Consider the following 15,509-nt stretch of genomic DNA (forward strand, 5'->3'; position numbering starts at 1 on the left):
CCACAGTTTCCAATCATCTCCGGCATCATGCCCAAAGTCTTCGACTATATCCTGCCATGTATCTGTTGTCTCTGACACCACTGAATTCTAAATGTGGCCCCTTGGTGATGTCAAGGGCCACACTTAAGCACCCCCCTAACAAAGCTGACCACCACTGATCTAAAAGAATGAGGTATGACCATGTAGAGAGCCCTAGATCCTAGATCTGATAAGAATATAAATTGGTTACCACTTTGAAGCTTGATTAGTAAATAATACAGGAGAGAGAGAGCGAGAGAGAGAAAGAGCGAGAGAGTTGTCTTTGTATTTTTTTTATTTTAAATATATACTTATTAAGCCATATATACACGTTATTAATTATTATGTATATAGGTTATTAAGCATATGAAAGCATGAGATGCCAATGACAGGACATTGTTTCACAGATAGCACTTGGCAAATACAGTAAAGGAATCAAAGCTTTTGGCAGCCGATGGATAATGCTCTGAATGACGCGCTGGCGAGTCTTTTATCCCCACCTCCTGCAAGGAACTGAAAAGCAAGAGAAACACGTGCGAAATCCACAACCTACGGACAGCGTAGGAAAAGCTCAACACTGTACAAGCAATCACTAGAAAAAAAAGTCATAATAATAAAACAATAATAAAAATAATAAATCAGTAGGCGTTGTGTACCTAGCACCCATTCCCCAGCTCCACCTTTTTGTAAAGTAAATCTAGTGGTACGTGATGTTCTGCTGCAACCTAAACGATCGGCTCCCATGTGAATGACGCTGGTAGGTAGGAGAGGGGTGCTGATGCGGCAGGCAGAGAGTAGCTGTCCATGGTGCTGAAGCGGCGAGCTGCTTGTCCGTGGTGCTGAAGCGGCGGGTAGCTGTCCGTGGTGCTGAAGCGGCTCCGCACTGGAGCTCGTGGCCTCGTCTCTCCGACACTCTCCCTGGCCTGAGCTCCTAGTGGTAGCTCCCAGTCTGCTCTGATTGTGAACGTTGGAGCTACGAGACCGGGGATTGGACGTCCTCTCCATTCAGTCTGCGCCTTGGCTTCATTCAATACACGGAGCTGCAGTGGCTTGCCTGCTTCACTTGCCTATCGCTGGGGGTTGTAGTAATAGGGCGGCACGTTTTTGGATTGCTGGGACTTACTGGCCGCTATGGGATAGCCTTGTACTGTGAAGCTCCGGGACAATTAAGACGTGGGAGAGGGACACAAGGATTCAAGTTACTGCAGATCATTACCGCAGGGACGCTGTAGGAGTCACTGGTAACATCCTTATTATTACAATTATTATCATTATTCTTTTTTATTATTATTATCCCTTGGGTACTGTATGCTGATTGCTTATGCATGCTAAAGCTGTCACTTCCCATACCACCGTTGTCGTCACTAGAGGTTTTCAACTCCATGTGCACCTACTACGCGTGTACACATCTCTGAAATGAGTGACAACGGCTTGGGAGATCTAAGGACTTTGGAAAGTACATAGTTGTACGTTAAGTCCTTAGCTGACATTGGTGCTTTGTTTTTTTTAACTCTTTTTTTTTTTAACATTATGTTTCATAGCAATGCATCTGGCTAATCTGTAGAAATTAAAGTACAGGTGCATACCGTATATGATGAGATACATCCTTGCTTTTTTTTTTTTTTTTGGGATGAAGGAGAAAGGAGTCATCTGAATTCCAAATGAAAGAAAAAAAAGGGATGCTGTTTTTGCATCATTGCAGCAGGAGGCAATAACAGACAGCATTCTTGTTTGTAAATGATAATAAAAACATATAAGTGCTGTAGTGCCACCGCATGCTGTGTGTCCATAATGATTGAGCTACGGCTAAATTGCTCTGAATAATAAATTCCAGACTTAAGAGTTTTGGAGAGGAGCAATGTCTTGTTTAGTGGTTCTGAAATTGCTGGTGGTTTTAAGGTAATCATGTCAGCAGCATTGTAAGGCCTGTATGGTAATGTTACAAGCTTGACAACATAAATCATAGCTAAAGAAATATGCAGTTGGGTTATTTAATAACACACAAACGTGTCTTTGTGTACACACACATGCAGGTTTGATGCTGTCAGATTTTAAATTTTAACTAATTGCTGAAGGCAACAATAAAGAGTTGACAGTCAGTTCAGCTGCGTGATGTTTAACTGCAGGTGAAGAAGAAATCAATGCATAATGACAAGTTGGTACAGTTAAAAACAAATCAATTCTGTTTACAGTTGTAAAATTTCTGTTAACTGAGATGTTATTGATTGTGGCAAACAGCTACTAAACAGTTCCTTTGCACAAATTAGGAATTTCTGGTTGTCTATCATTGTTAGCATATCAGAAAATAAAACGACAGAGCCAGTAAATTTAAGTTTACTTGGAAACAACACCTACACTACATATTCAAATTACTTATAAAGAAGAAAACTGTAGTAGATTAAAAAATAAATAAATAAATAAACTTATGCTGTCCTTAAAAGTAAATAAGTCATTATAAAGTTTTCCATGAACTTACGTGTATGGTTCATGAGCCATCTATTGAGAGATGCAAATATGCAATTTTTTATTTATTTATTTTGTACCACTGAAGTTCTAGTGCCCTTTGGTTTAAAAGCTCACCTCTATTTATTTATCTGCTATGTTAAATCTGTTCATAACTGGATGAAATAAAAGAGATTCATGATTTCTTGCTTTGCTGGTCTTAAATAATCATTTTATTACACAGGCTTACACTTCAATAGAAGGCTGGCATAAAAGTCACCACTGTTCTGAAATGACTGAGTTATAGATAGTTTTAGATATGTTCATGGTCCTTCGATCTCATAATGTAATGAAATATAAAACCCTGATACTTTATTTCATATGGAACACAATTCATCAATGAGTTCACTGATCTGAAATGTGAGCATTGATGTGAGCATCTGGACTTTTAAGATATCAAAAATATTAAATGTACATCTTGGAATTACAGAGGCCTAGATGGCTTCAGTTATGTATATTATGACCTTATGTTGATAACTTTAATTATTGACATATGTTTTTATTAAATGTGCATGGACACAAAAAATTATATGAATGCTAAAGTCCTCACATTATTTATTGACATTTTAATGTACCCCTTTTCACTTTCTTCTGAGTTTCAAGCCTCAAAAAAAAGAGTTTACCGTAAAATGATTGTGAGAAAGCTGAAAAACCCTTGTCTGAGTATTGATGTTACACATCTATCTTGCTTATTAGTGGGTTTACACTTGGCATTTGCTTCCCGTAATGTTATAGTCTCCTAGGAGAATGTTTATATGCAGCTTAAGTCTAAAACTTTTTGTACAGGAGCTGGAAATACACGTTTTATAATGCAGTGCACCTATGGTATTATCTTTTTTGGATTGCTTAATTATATTTTTACATTTCTGTAATGTTGGCATATATAATCTGAGTTTAGAATATCAAATTAGATATATTCCAAACTTGGTATACATGTTTACTATATAAATGTTTTATTTCCTATACCTTTTCTTTTATTTATTACATATTTTCAGCTGCAGGGTAAATACATGTGGCACCCTGTACATTTGACACTATTAACACTTTTTGTTATTATCACATTATTGAGAACGAAACTAAATTGTTCCTACAACAGCAAGCCTGTATTTAGTCTATGAGGAAAGCTACCCCCTGGTATAGTCAGTTAAAGCCAAATTGGTTTCAACTGTCTTTTATTATGAATACCACTTTTAACTTTGTTACAGTTTTTAACAGTTTTAAAAAAAGTGAACCTGTGTTCTTTTTACTTTCTCCAAACTGCTATTGCTTTGCATTGAAAGCACTTAGAGATACATTGTAGGGCTCCTTAAAGTAGAACTATGACCTCCCATTAAAAAAAATGATGTGTTTCAGTACTTTATTATAAGTGCATCTGTGCTTACAGTTTTTCTTAACCCTCTGCAAAGTCCCACAAATACCTGTTGAGCCTGCTATTGAAGTCCACCTAATATAGCTTTATGTGATGGTGTGACAGCAATACTGCACTGTTCCTGAAGTCAGAGAAGAGTTGATACTGTGATGTAGGCTGTACCTTATCGATCAGCACTTGGCTATACTTATTCCTGCCTAATGTCTTCTGGTTTGAATGCACTATATCAGTTGCTAAAACCCTCCCACTGGGAGCTTGAGTTTCTGGAAGGGTGAACTTGGGTGACACTAATGAAAGGGAAGAATATTTTGGCTTAGGTTATGAGGCTTGTTATCCCATAGTAAATGGATTTGGGACTTGTTTATACTATTAGACAGTGGTCTTTAGTTATAAAAGTTCAAGATGGTTTAAAATATATGTTAATATAATTTTGTCCACTTCCTTCCCACTTACTTTTGCTTGCAATTGGTCCATCCTGGTGATGAGCAGCCTCAACTGACCAATAATGTGTGGTAGGGTGGATGGAAAGTCTTTATTGTATAATAAAGCGACTTGGGGTTTGGGTCTCCCAGGTAGCTCTACAAGGTATTCAACAATGCGCAGAGGTGTCTCTATGTAACTGCTATAGATAACTGACTACAGTTTAACTAGTTCAGGATTTTAGGTCCAAAATCTGAAAAGGTTGAAACAAACTCACAGCTTCAGGACATATGTAAGCATCTTTCTTTGTTGCTCAGCAGGCTATGGCATTTGGGTAAGAATTATCTGGGTGACCATAGAGCCATCTGATCACTTTTTCTGGACTTATGAGTGCCGTTTCCCCATTTGTCGAACCCCCACTTGGTGGTGTTTAGGCTCACATGTTCTCCCCAGGAGCCAGGGACCACAACTAATGACATCAGGTGAGTATGGGGAGCTTGGAGAGCTTACATTCTCTGAGGTCCTCTGTGTAATGTGAACTGAGAAAGCATTCAGCTGTCAGCATTTCTGGTTTCAGCATCACCAAAATCTTGTCTAGAAATCCATCTGTGCTTGATTTGTTGGAGCAGAGGACAGGGGAGACATTAGGGATCTTAAAGACCAGTGATTTCTCTATCAACAAAACATGTTACCTGCCCATTGCTATCACATGGGAACCTGTTAGTCCCTTTGTGATAGTAATATAGATAGGTGAAAAAAATGTGTTAGTGTTAAAAGATTGCACTACACATGCTATATATCGATATACACACCAGAGTAAGAGCAATAACTCTAGGTCCCTCATTTGTGGTTAACTCTAAAGTGATCAGCTGTAAAGACATTTCATGTGTAACCTTTTGTTTGTGTAACCTATTAATTGCAGCAGGGACTGAGGGAGTATGGAGGGTATTGTGCTTTAGTTCACCTTTTCATTTTTTATGAAAAGGCTAATCTAGCATTTAAAAAAGAAATTAAACTGTACATTTAGGATTATTTAAAAATGCATAATGAATGTATAATGTTGTACTTCTTTGGGAGAGCAATTGCAGATTTTATTTTCAGTATAAATGTGACAAAATGCATATAAAATCCACATAGAGAGAACTAATTTGAATAGAATCTATATACAGTACGTAAAGTTGTATGAAGTATACATAGTATATGTAGAAATGTATAATTACCAACCATATCAACCATATATTGGATTCAGAGGGATGGTCCCTCTTTTGGAACCTGATCCCTTTGACATGTCATACTTCCTCAGTTGCCCCTCTTTTTTTCTAATGTATATACTGTACCTCTATTACAAAATTAACTCTGACTATCAGAAGAGCTATACTACACTAAACTTTTTCTCCAACTTCCAAATAATTGTGTTATTCTAAACAGCCAGTATAAAGGAAAATTATTGGTAAGAAAAGCACTGTTTCACTTAACCAACAATGTATGTATATTCTTAATGGTTCACATAGTTTGGTGTATGACAAGATTATGCCCTTCTATTGCCTATTTTATACTTAACGATGTCCCTCTTTCACATCTCAGGATTATGGAAAGAAAAGCTGATATGATTCAGTCTTACCCTTTGTGTGATGATAATGCAGACTGGGCACCCCAAAAGGTTGTGTAGGAGGGCCAGGCAGCCATGTTGTTCATAATTCCAAAGTCAGCAATGTCATTTTTGTAGAATAGGGACATTTACCACCAGTGAATTCCTTTCCATAATCCCAGTAGTTCATTTCAATAGCCTTTTAACTTGACATTTCTATAAAGGTCCAGAATTTTAAAATGCCTACTAGCTCAACTCTGGAATAGCTGTTAACCATTCTGCTATACCATCAGTTAGTTAATATTTATTAACCACTTGCCTGCCAGAAGATTTACTCCCCTTAATGACCAGGCCATTTTTTGCAATTCAGCACTGTGCTATTTTAATAGAGCTTTCATTTGTGGTATTTGATCACCAATGGATTTTTATTTTTTGTGATATAAAGGAAAAAAACCTAAAAAAAAAAAAAAAACTATATTTTTTACTTTTGGTTATAAAAAATATATAGTAAACTCAAAATTAGTCATAAATTTAGGCAAAAATGTATTCTGTTACATGTCTCTGGTAAAAAAAAATCCCGATACACGTATATTAATTGGTTTGTGGGAAAGGTATAGCATCTGCAAACTAGTGTATATATATATATTGGAGTTTACAGTTTTTACTTTCTGACTGCCTGTATTTCTTGAGGGGCTAAAATGCCAGGGCAGTACAACCCCCCACCCAAATTACTCTTTTTTGGAAAGCAGACACCCCACTGAATTTGCTGGGAGACATGTTGAGTCCATGGAACATTTTATTGTTTGCCAAAAATGTTTTGGAAAATAACAAAACTATTTTTTTTTTTTTACATAAAGTTGTCAGTTAAATGATATAGTTCTCACATATGCCATGGGTATATGTAGAATAAAACCCCAAAACACATTCTGCTACGTCTGTTGAGTATGGAGATACCACATGTACCACATACACACCACCAAAATCCAATGGTCACCTCCAGGCTTTCAAAGGAAATATTTCCTCATATCACTTCCTCACTACCTATCACAGTTTCAGAGGTTCCCAAATGACCCCTTTTTGGAAAGTAGACACCCCAAGGAATTTGATAAGAAGCAAGGTGAGTATTTTGCAGGTATAACTTTTGTCACAAGGTTTTGAAAAAGAATAAAAGAAAAAATACATATTCGTTTTCTTTGTTCATTTTCCAAAAAACTTGTGGCAATAAATAAGATCTGAAAAATACTCACCATGCCTCTTAGCAAATACCTTGGAGTGTCTGCTTTCCAAAAAGGGTTCATTTGGGGGGGGGGGGGTGCTTCTATTATCCTGGCATTTCAGGGCCAACACTAGAAGCTTATGCCAGACATCACCCACTTTTCTAACCAATTGAAGACAAGGCCTTTTCTGACACTTTGTTTGCCTGAATAAAAAGTTTTTTTGCTGGAATATTACTTTGAACCCCCCACAATGATTTATTCTCTAGGGCCTCTGCTTTAAAAATATAACAGTGGGTGTTGAAATTTTTAATGTCACACAGTATTTGCGCAGTGATTTTTCAAATGCAAATTTTTTGGACAGATACAATTTTTAGAATTTTAATGCACAAAAGCACAATATATTGCCCAATTGTTTGGTAGCATATAAAAGATGATGGTATGCCAAATAAATGGATACCAAACATTGCATGCTTTAAAATTGCGCACGCCCGTGCATCTGCAACAAATTACAAAAATTTGTAATATTCATAGCTGATGCTTTAACCAGTTGCTGCCCGGCCACCATCTGGCTATAGCTTGTCCCTCCGGGTGGACGCCATATGGAATCCTTTCCAGAACGCGCATTGCGCATGCCCGCGCTGTGGCGAGATCTGTCACCAGCAGTGTATATCGGACACGGCCGATGGCAGATCTGTGTATCAGCTCTGTTGCGAGTACCATGTGACCTGCTGTGGCTAATGACAGCAGGTCACATGACAGTCGTATACAATGGACGGCATGAAAGGAAGCCATCCATTGTATACAAATGTGTCTAGCTGTGAATGGTCACAGTGATCACATGCACAAGCTGGGCCAATCACAGCCTAGCTGTGTCATGTGATTAGCCGTGGCCAATCACAGCTAATCACAAAAAAAAACATTATATTACTTTGGTCATAGTGCAATATGAAAAAAAAAATCTTAAAAAAGAGAAAAAAAACGTAATTAAAAAAAAAAAAGTTTCAGTTATCAGTCAGTGTCCCTGATCACCAGTTATATGATGATGCTGTACTGCACTGGTGACAGTATGTAAAAAAAAAATAGTGAAAATAATTTAATTTCTTCATTTTCTGACAAATTATGACAAAAAAATTACAACTTCAAAAAAACTCGCCATGCCTCTTATGAAGTACGTCGGACTGTCTACTTTGCAAAAAGGGGTCATTTTGGGGATATACTGTTCTGACATTCTTGGACCTCAAGAAATTAGATTGGCTGTCAGTACTTCAGGATTGATCAATTTTCAGTTATATCCCATTGTTTGTGAACTCTATAACTTTCCTACAGGCTAAATAATAAATACTAATTTGGGTTTTTTTCATCAAAGAAATGTAGCAGAATACATCTTGGCCTAAATTTATGAACAATAATTTATTTGCAAACTTTTATAACAGAAACAAAAAGGTTTTTTTCAAAATGTTCTGTCTTTTTTTGTTAATTTAGCAAAAAATAAAAACCCTGGCAGTGATTAAATACCACCAAAAGAAAGCTCTAGTTATGTGAAGAAAATCATATAATTTTAGTTTGGGTACAGTGTTGTATGACTGCGCAATTGTCATTTAAAGTGTGAGAGCACTGAAACCTGAAAATTGACCTGGAAGGAAGGTGGAAAAAGTACCCTGTATGGAAGTGGTTAAAAGCCTTTACAGGTCACCACTTTAGATTTACACAGGAGGTCTAGTACTAGAATTACTGCCCTTGATCTGAAGTTTGTGATGATACCTCACATGCATAGTGAAATCTCTATTTACATACTGCCATGGGATCACCGCTTTCGTTTGCCTTTGTGCGCAGGCATGGAGGTGGGGGTGAATTTTTTTTTTAATTATTTATTTTGCTTTTTTTTTATTATTTTCTGATCACTTTTATTGTTATCACAGGGTATGTAAATATCCCCTGTGATAGCAATAGGCAGTGACAGGTATTCTTTTCTTGAGAAATCTGTGGTCTATTAGACTCTAGATCTCTAGAATGTTCATGGAAACCAATCACAGTATCTGAATGTAAAAATTTTTTGGGCCTAACCCTCAACATGGGCATTACATAAAAGAATGAATTGTGATCATATTGGTCCACAGATCCAATTCATCATATGCCCATGTTCTCTGCTGTTACATATATTCCCTATATATACATATATGCCATATTGTGGTCCAATTGCTTTGGACCACAATCAATACAAATCTTCTGTGAAAAACAGTGGAAGGGCTAAACACTAATTCTGACAACGAACGGGGCTGATGCTGCTAACACTGCTTTTTTTGGGGATACCATACAAAGGAGACACTAGTATAGTTCTGTTCATGATCAATATTCTGATCTGTACAAACACTATACTAGTAATGGCGGTGATCAGCAACCCTATAGCGTGAGTGTGATAGTGTGCGGGCAATCTAACACTAACTAACCCTGGATGGATGGGGTGCTAATTGACCCTGATACTATCTGATGTTTCTAGTGGCATTAATACAGTGATCAGTGAAAAATTCTATATAGTGACACTGTACTAATGGCACTGGCTAGGTAATGGGGCGATCAAAGAGTTAAATGTGCTAATCTAATATTTGCGTGTAAAATGTAGTGCTTTTGCCGTGTTCATTCTTCTATCCCTAGATAGCATAGGGGGCAGCAAGGGACACACGCACACTAGGATATAGAAAGTGACATAAGATTATGCCACTTTGCCCACCACTCGCCCGCACATTGTTGGCGGGCAGGCAGCAAGTAGTTAAAAAAAACTTCTTTCAATTTTTTTAAACATTTTTTATAAACATTATGTTAATTTTTTTACTATTTTTTTTAAATACTTTCATCAGAGTTCTGCAATGTTATCATAGTAACATTGTACTACTCTGGGGGGGTTATCAGGGATTTTTTTTTTTTTTTTCAACTTTGCAATACAGGAGTAATGAAGATCATTCCTATGCAATGCTAATGCTTTGAACTTTCATGAATGTGCCAAGTTCATGACAGTTCAATATAATAGTGATCTGTGATTGGCTCCAGCTGGTCACATGGTACAGGGTGTTGTGATTGGCCCCATGTGTCATGTGAGATCTGTGGGCCAATCACAGCTCTTCAGGAACAGAAGCAAAGCTTTTATGAATCACATTGATTCATAAAAGCTTTGTTTTCATAGTAATCACATGATCAATGGGTCCCAATTACTGGGATTCCCATTCTGCTGTGTCCAGTGGACACACCAGATGGGTTGGGGTAGGGATGCATGCCCCCCTGTCTTGGCAAAAGACCAGCGATATACGGGTATATCGCTGGTCCTGTAGCTGCCATCCATCTGCAGTACAATGCGGGCGGGTGGCCTGAAAGTGGTTAAACAGGGATTTGCTAGAACTGTAAATGCCTATTTGATGTCTTAACAGGAGATCTGGACAGAACATTACAGTATGTCAGGGTTTATTTATCCTCTCCATGTCTTCTAGGAATAAACATCTAGATGGTTATCACATTCCTCTGAGAGAATTGGGATTGACCCATTGTAAAACTGTAAAAATCTTTCAGTTCTGTCATGCATGGTCTGCAGGGTAATTAAACCCTTTTGGCATATAAGCCATGTAATAAAATGTCTTACCCAAGGCTAATTTATATCATAAAAGCATTTAGGCCTGATCTCTGCTATCCTATTTGATCCGCAAAAGACCCCTGCTCCAATTCAGCTTCAAAATCTACACCTAATTCATAAAATCAGATATGATAAAGCTGTATCACTATTTATTACATATTTGAATGTGGAAGAAAATACTGAATGGATCATGATCACACATGACTAGGCTATTGTATACTGAGATGAGATAGCTGTCTCCCACCTCCTGAATGACAGATCTATTTGAGGAATATCATGTTTAGTATCTCTGGAATGGAAATTACATGCTGGAAACTAATACACAACTTACCAGAATGCAACCTGTAAGTATTTGAAGATAATAATGCCTATATAAAACTGTATTTTAGGGGGTGGCCACTACACTACATGGTCATAAACACAGTGACATACCATCTGGCATTTCTTAGACCTTTTCATCAGTGAGATCATTTATGTCCACAACCTACTCAAGGACCATAAAAGAGGGGCTCCATCAGTAGTCTGGAGCTTTTACCATCAAAGACTTACGATAACCACTAATTCATCTTGCTCAGTGATTGAACTTTACCAAACATACAGAACTGGACTTTGTTAAGTATTTTTATTCTTAAACACTTTGAATTTCTCTGTTGTATTGTCTTTTTTTTTCCTTTTTTTTCTGTAAATATTTAGTTTGCACCATTTTTTAACTTTTGTTTACACAATATTTCCCAAAATGTTAATATTGTCTCTAAGGCACTAACATAGAACTTAAACATCCCTGTCTCTTTGAAGAGTGCTACTATATGATAAATCTCTGGATATACCTGTCTGCGGTGACAGAGTGTATTACGGACATTTACCTTAAGTCATGATTGTTATTACTAATTTTACAATATAAATATCTGGTGTCAGTGATTGATTTGGGGTATAAGGGGTAAATTTCATACTCATAAAAGATCTCTCTCACTCAATTGTCACTTAGGGCTTGAAAAACTTTGTGCAGGGTGAGGATGAGAGTGCCATTGCTGTATATCAGTAACAGTGCTGTGAGATTGACTAGCCATTTGTCACAAGCTGGTGGAGGTGGCAGTGGTCTGACACTGTGTCCATCACCATAGACTGCAGTGTCTTCCTCAGAAGAACTTGACTAAGGTTGCTAAAATTGGTGTACCCTAATTTATGTTCTGACCCTTCTGTTTTTGATGAGCCACAATAACCCCCTCAATGTAATTTTTTTCTCTAGAAAACCTTGCAAAAAAGTTGAATTTTATTTCATCACACATTTGAAAAAAAAAAACCAAAATGTTATGTTTTCTAAAAGCAGAGAACCATTAGAACAAAATGTTTGTTGTTGCATGGTGCATGACATTTTCTCAAATGTTTTTCAAAGCTATAATTTAAGTTAAAAAAATCTGCAAAAAATAATTTTAGTGCGCACTAAAATTTTATTTACTGGACTGTGTTCAGTAAATGGAGACCATATATATCAAACTTTACAAATTCTGATCATATTCTGAACGTCAAATAGGTGACTCTTTAAAAACCTTTACAGCTCATCGGTTTAGGGTTAAAGGAAATCTATGGTCAAATTATACACTTTTGTTTTATAATATTAGTATTGTAATAATACAAACAATAGTTATCTTGGACAGTCCAATTATACTCTTACTTGAAAAACTCCTTTCATGTTCTAAGTTCTCCCTGTCTGCTGGACATCTCTTTCTATAACTCCATGGCTTCACTGCATGCTTATACAAAGATAACACATCCTGTGCTCTAGGTTTAAAACCACAGGTGGAGCAATCGAGGAACCTCAAAATAATTCCACCAGTGCATGGAAGGATGCTCTACAACAAGGCTGGGGAAGTCCAACTAATACTGTGAAGTGAAGCAAAAAAGAGAGCGCACCAACTTTGCGCATTACCTCAATAATTCAGTGATTTTATTAAATAAAATATATATACTCACAAACAAGGATGTAAAACAAGCATTACAGATCCTCAAAGGAACTAGGGAGTGTAGAGCTAATGTGAGTCATGTCACGAGGGTAGACTCTCAAAGTGAGGCTGACGCATTTCGAAGGGAGACCCTTCTTCATCAGAGCTCAAATCACTGAATTACTGTAGTTCAGAAGACAGGCTCTGTAAATACTGTGATGCAGCAGTGACTACTCACAAGGCATAACAAATACATGTAACAAGAAAGTAAATGTATGGAGATCTTCACAAAGTAAGCTTACAAACTTCAGGATCATCCAGATTAATATTAGTAGGCTAGAAATAATTGAAATACAATGTGGAAATGAATATATGACTTTACATTGTGACCATTGGTATGCTTTAACTATTAAGAATGGCCGTAAAGTTATTCCTCTCACTCAGGTTTGTGCACCAGTGCTTAATATATGTTGCCTGGTTGCTGATTACTATCACAAGGAAGCTGACAATCCCTATGTGATATTATATTCAGATTGTCAATTTTATGAAGACATTAGGGGCCTGTTAAAAATGCATGTCTACCTTGGTCCTGAAAAATGTGGCGACAGTACTCAGTTTGCTCCTTCTCTGCAGCTGGACAGGATCTGACAGCCATGAACATAGTATGCTCAGAGCAGATTGCTTTTGCATTTCCAAAACAAAAGGGATTACCAGTAAACAGATTCTTTTACTGATCCTTCACCCCTCACCATTTGAAACATCCCTGTCAATAACACCAAGTATTTCCGTTGATTAGATTTGAAAATCTGGGGTTATACATTTTTACATAGAATTCCAAGCCCAAATAATGTTCTTGGTTTATGCTAAGGAGGTTAAAAATGGTATTTGTATTCTAACTTTACATTTTATTTTAATTATACAGTATTCCAGTGCAATAGTTTATAACCTGCATGTTTGTAACTCAATATTTCAAAATCTGTATTAAATAGCCACAATCTGTAAGTACACTGTCATAAATACTAGTTCTGCAATACTTGACAACTATAATTGGTAAAGATTTGGTAATACCAGAGACAGACTTTGGAATATATACTACTTAACGTCTTGTCTGATCTTGCAATCTAATTTAGCTAGATTAATAGCCAGAAGAGGTTTATACCATACGTAGATTTATATTGCATTGTTAAAATGCCAAATAGTGATTGACTTAAAGCAGCTGTGGATCCTTTGAGAAATTACTTCTTAAAAGAAAGGGCTTATTATTCCAATTTAGAATTCTGGAATAATACTTAGTATTAATGGTATGCCCTTTAGTTTCAAATATAAATGTTTTGACTAATTAAAAACTGGTTGTTTGAAATAAAAGCAGGTCTTACTTGTTCATCATTTAAACATGTCTATTACATACAGAACTGGAACACACAATACAATTGTTGCTTATACAATACAAACTATTTTGCCCGTGGGACTTTAAAAGAGGCATGACATATAAAACGGAGTTATGCATTATCAATTTATTAAAAAAAACATGAAGTTGTTAATACATACATCAGAAGGTTGAAAATAACATGTTGATTCTTATATCTGACAAGAACCAACATAAAGTGTACAGATCCTAAAATAATCGTTTTATATAGTATTTCAAAGAACACATCCAATAAAAAAGGGGGGATACATCCTACAACTTAACGCATTTCATGAATACGATCTTTTATTTAATTTTTATCTTTTTACTTAGTTATTTTCAACCCTCTGATGTATTTATTAACAACTTCATGTTTTGTTTAAAAAATTGATCATGTCTAACTCAGTTATTTTGCCCATGGGACTTTAAATGACATATAAGTGTGTGTATTGTATATGTTGTATAGGGATGAAGGCTTTACATTTTAGGTACCAGGTCACCACTATATTACGTTGATATAATTGTTGCTTAGAGTAACGTATAAAAATACACCAGGAATTGTTTCAACCCCAACATAAAAAAGGAAAGCTTTGATATGTTTCTTATAAAACATTTATTTCCCTTCAGAACAAAAACTTATCATATGGAATACTTATTGAGGTACTATCACATACCTGGTGATGGAGGCCAATGGAGAGAGGGCTTCCCTTGCGGCTAAGTTCCAGACTCCCCTGGATATGGGACAGCAGGAGTCGGGCCCAAAGTAACACAGGTCGCCTGTAGGAGTGCTGGTTAGAGGTACACCCAGGAGCACAGCTGATGCACTGGAATGGAGTCTGCAAACAGGTGGCGCCTGTGAGAGGTATGCAAGCCTTCAGGGAAACAGAGGACCACAGGATAGTCAGTTCAAAGCCAAGGTCAAGTGCCAGGTGGAGATTGGAGCAGATGTAGTCAGCAGAATAACCAGGGTTATACACATAGGAGCAGGAGAGAATATCAGTTAGCCAAGCCAGGGTCAGGTCAGGAGTCAGGCAGAGAAGACAGGTCCAAGCGCAAGCCAGGTCGGTAACAGGAAATCACTATAGCAAAGGAACACAGACAATGGTACTGGGGAGCCAGAGATCAACCAGCAACTTGAGGGAGTGATGAGCCTCCTTATAAAGGCCGTCTGGCACCAAACTGAGCCAATGCATGCACAACTATGTGCCAATGCGCATGCGTGTTCCAACTCGCGTCCGTGCGCCAATGAGCATGGGTCTTCGCCAATGTGCACTTCTGCGGCCATGCAGGGTACTGACAGGTGTGCAAGATCTCCTAGAACTTCTGCTGTGGACAGAACCCTGACAGGTACATTGTTAACAGCAGTGTATACCACAGAATTGAAAATCAAGCAATAAGGACTCTACTAAGTCATATGACCTTGGATTCAGG

The 15,509-nt window shown here is 37.2% G+C and overlaps 1 protein-coding gene across 1 annotated transcript in view; it reads left to right on the plus strand.

The window, feature by feature from the left end:
• Positions 1–797: 797 nt before the first annotated feature.
• LOC149449870 (teneurin-2-like) overlaps positions 798–15,509 on the plus strand; it is a gene marked incomplete at its 3' end in the record, with an annotated part of 1,333,566 nt that continues 1,318,854 nt past the window's right edge. Inside the window, exon 1 of the mRNA XM_089692653.1 lies at positions 798–1,259. The remainder of the gene's footprint in view (positions 1,260–15,509) is intronic.

Source organism: Staurois parvus, unplaced genomic scaffold, assembly GCF_062004578.1.
Source record: "Staurois parvus isolate SC_StPar_1 unplaced genomic scaffold, SC_StPar_1.0 ptg000598l, whole genome shotgun sequence".
Classification (NCBI taxonomy): domain Eukaryota; kingdom Metazoa; phylum Chordata; class Amphibia; order Anura; family Ranidae; genus Staurois; species Staurois parvus.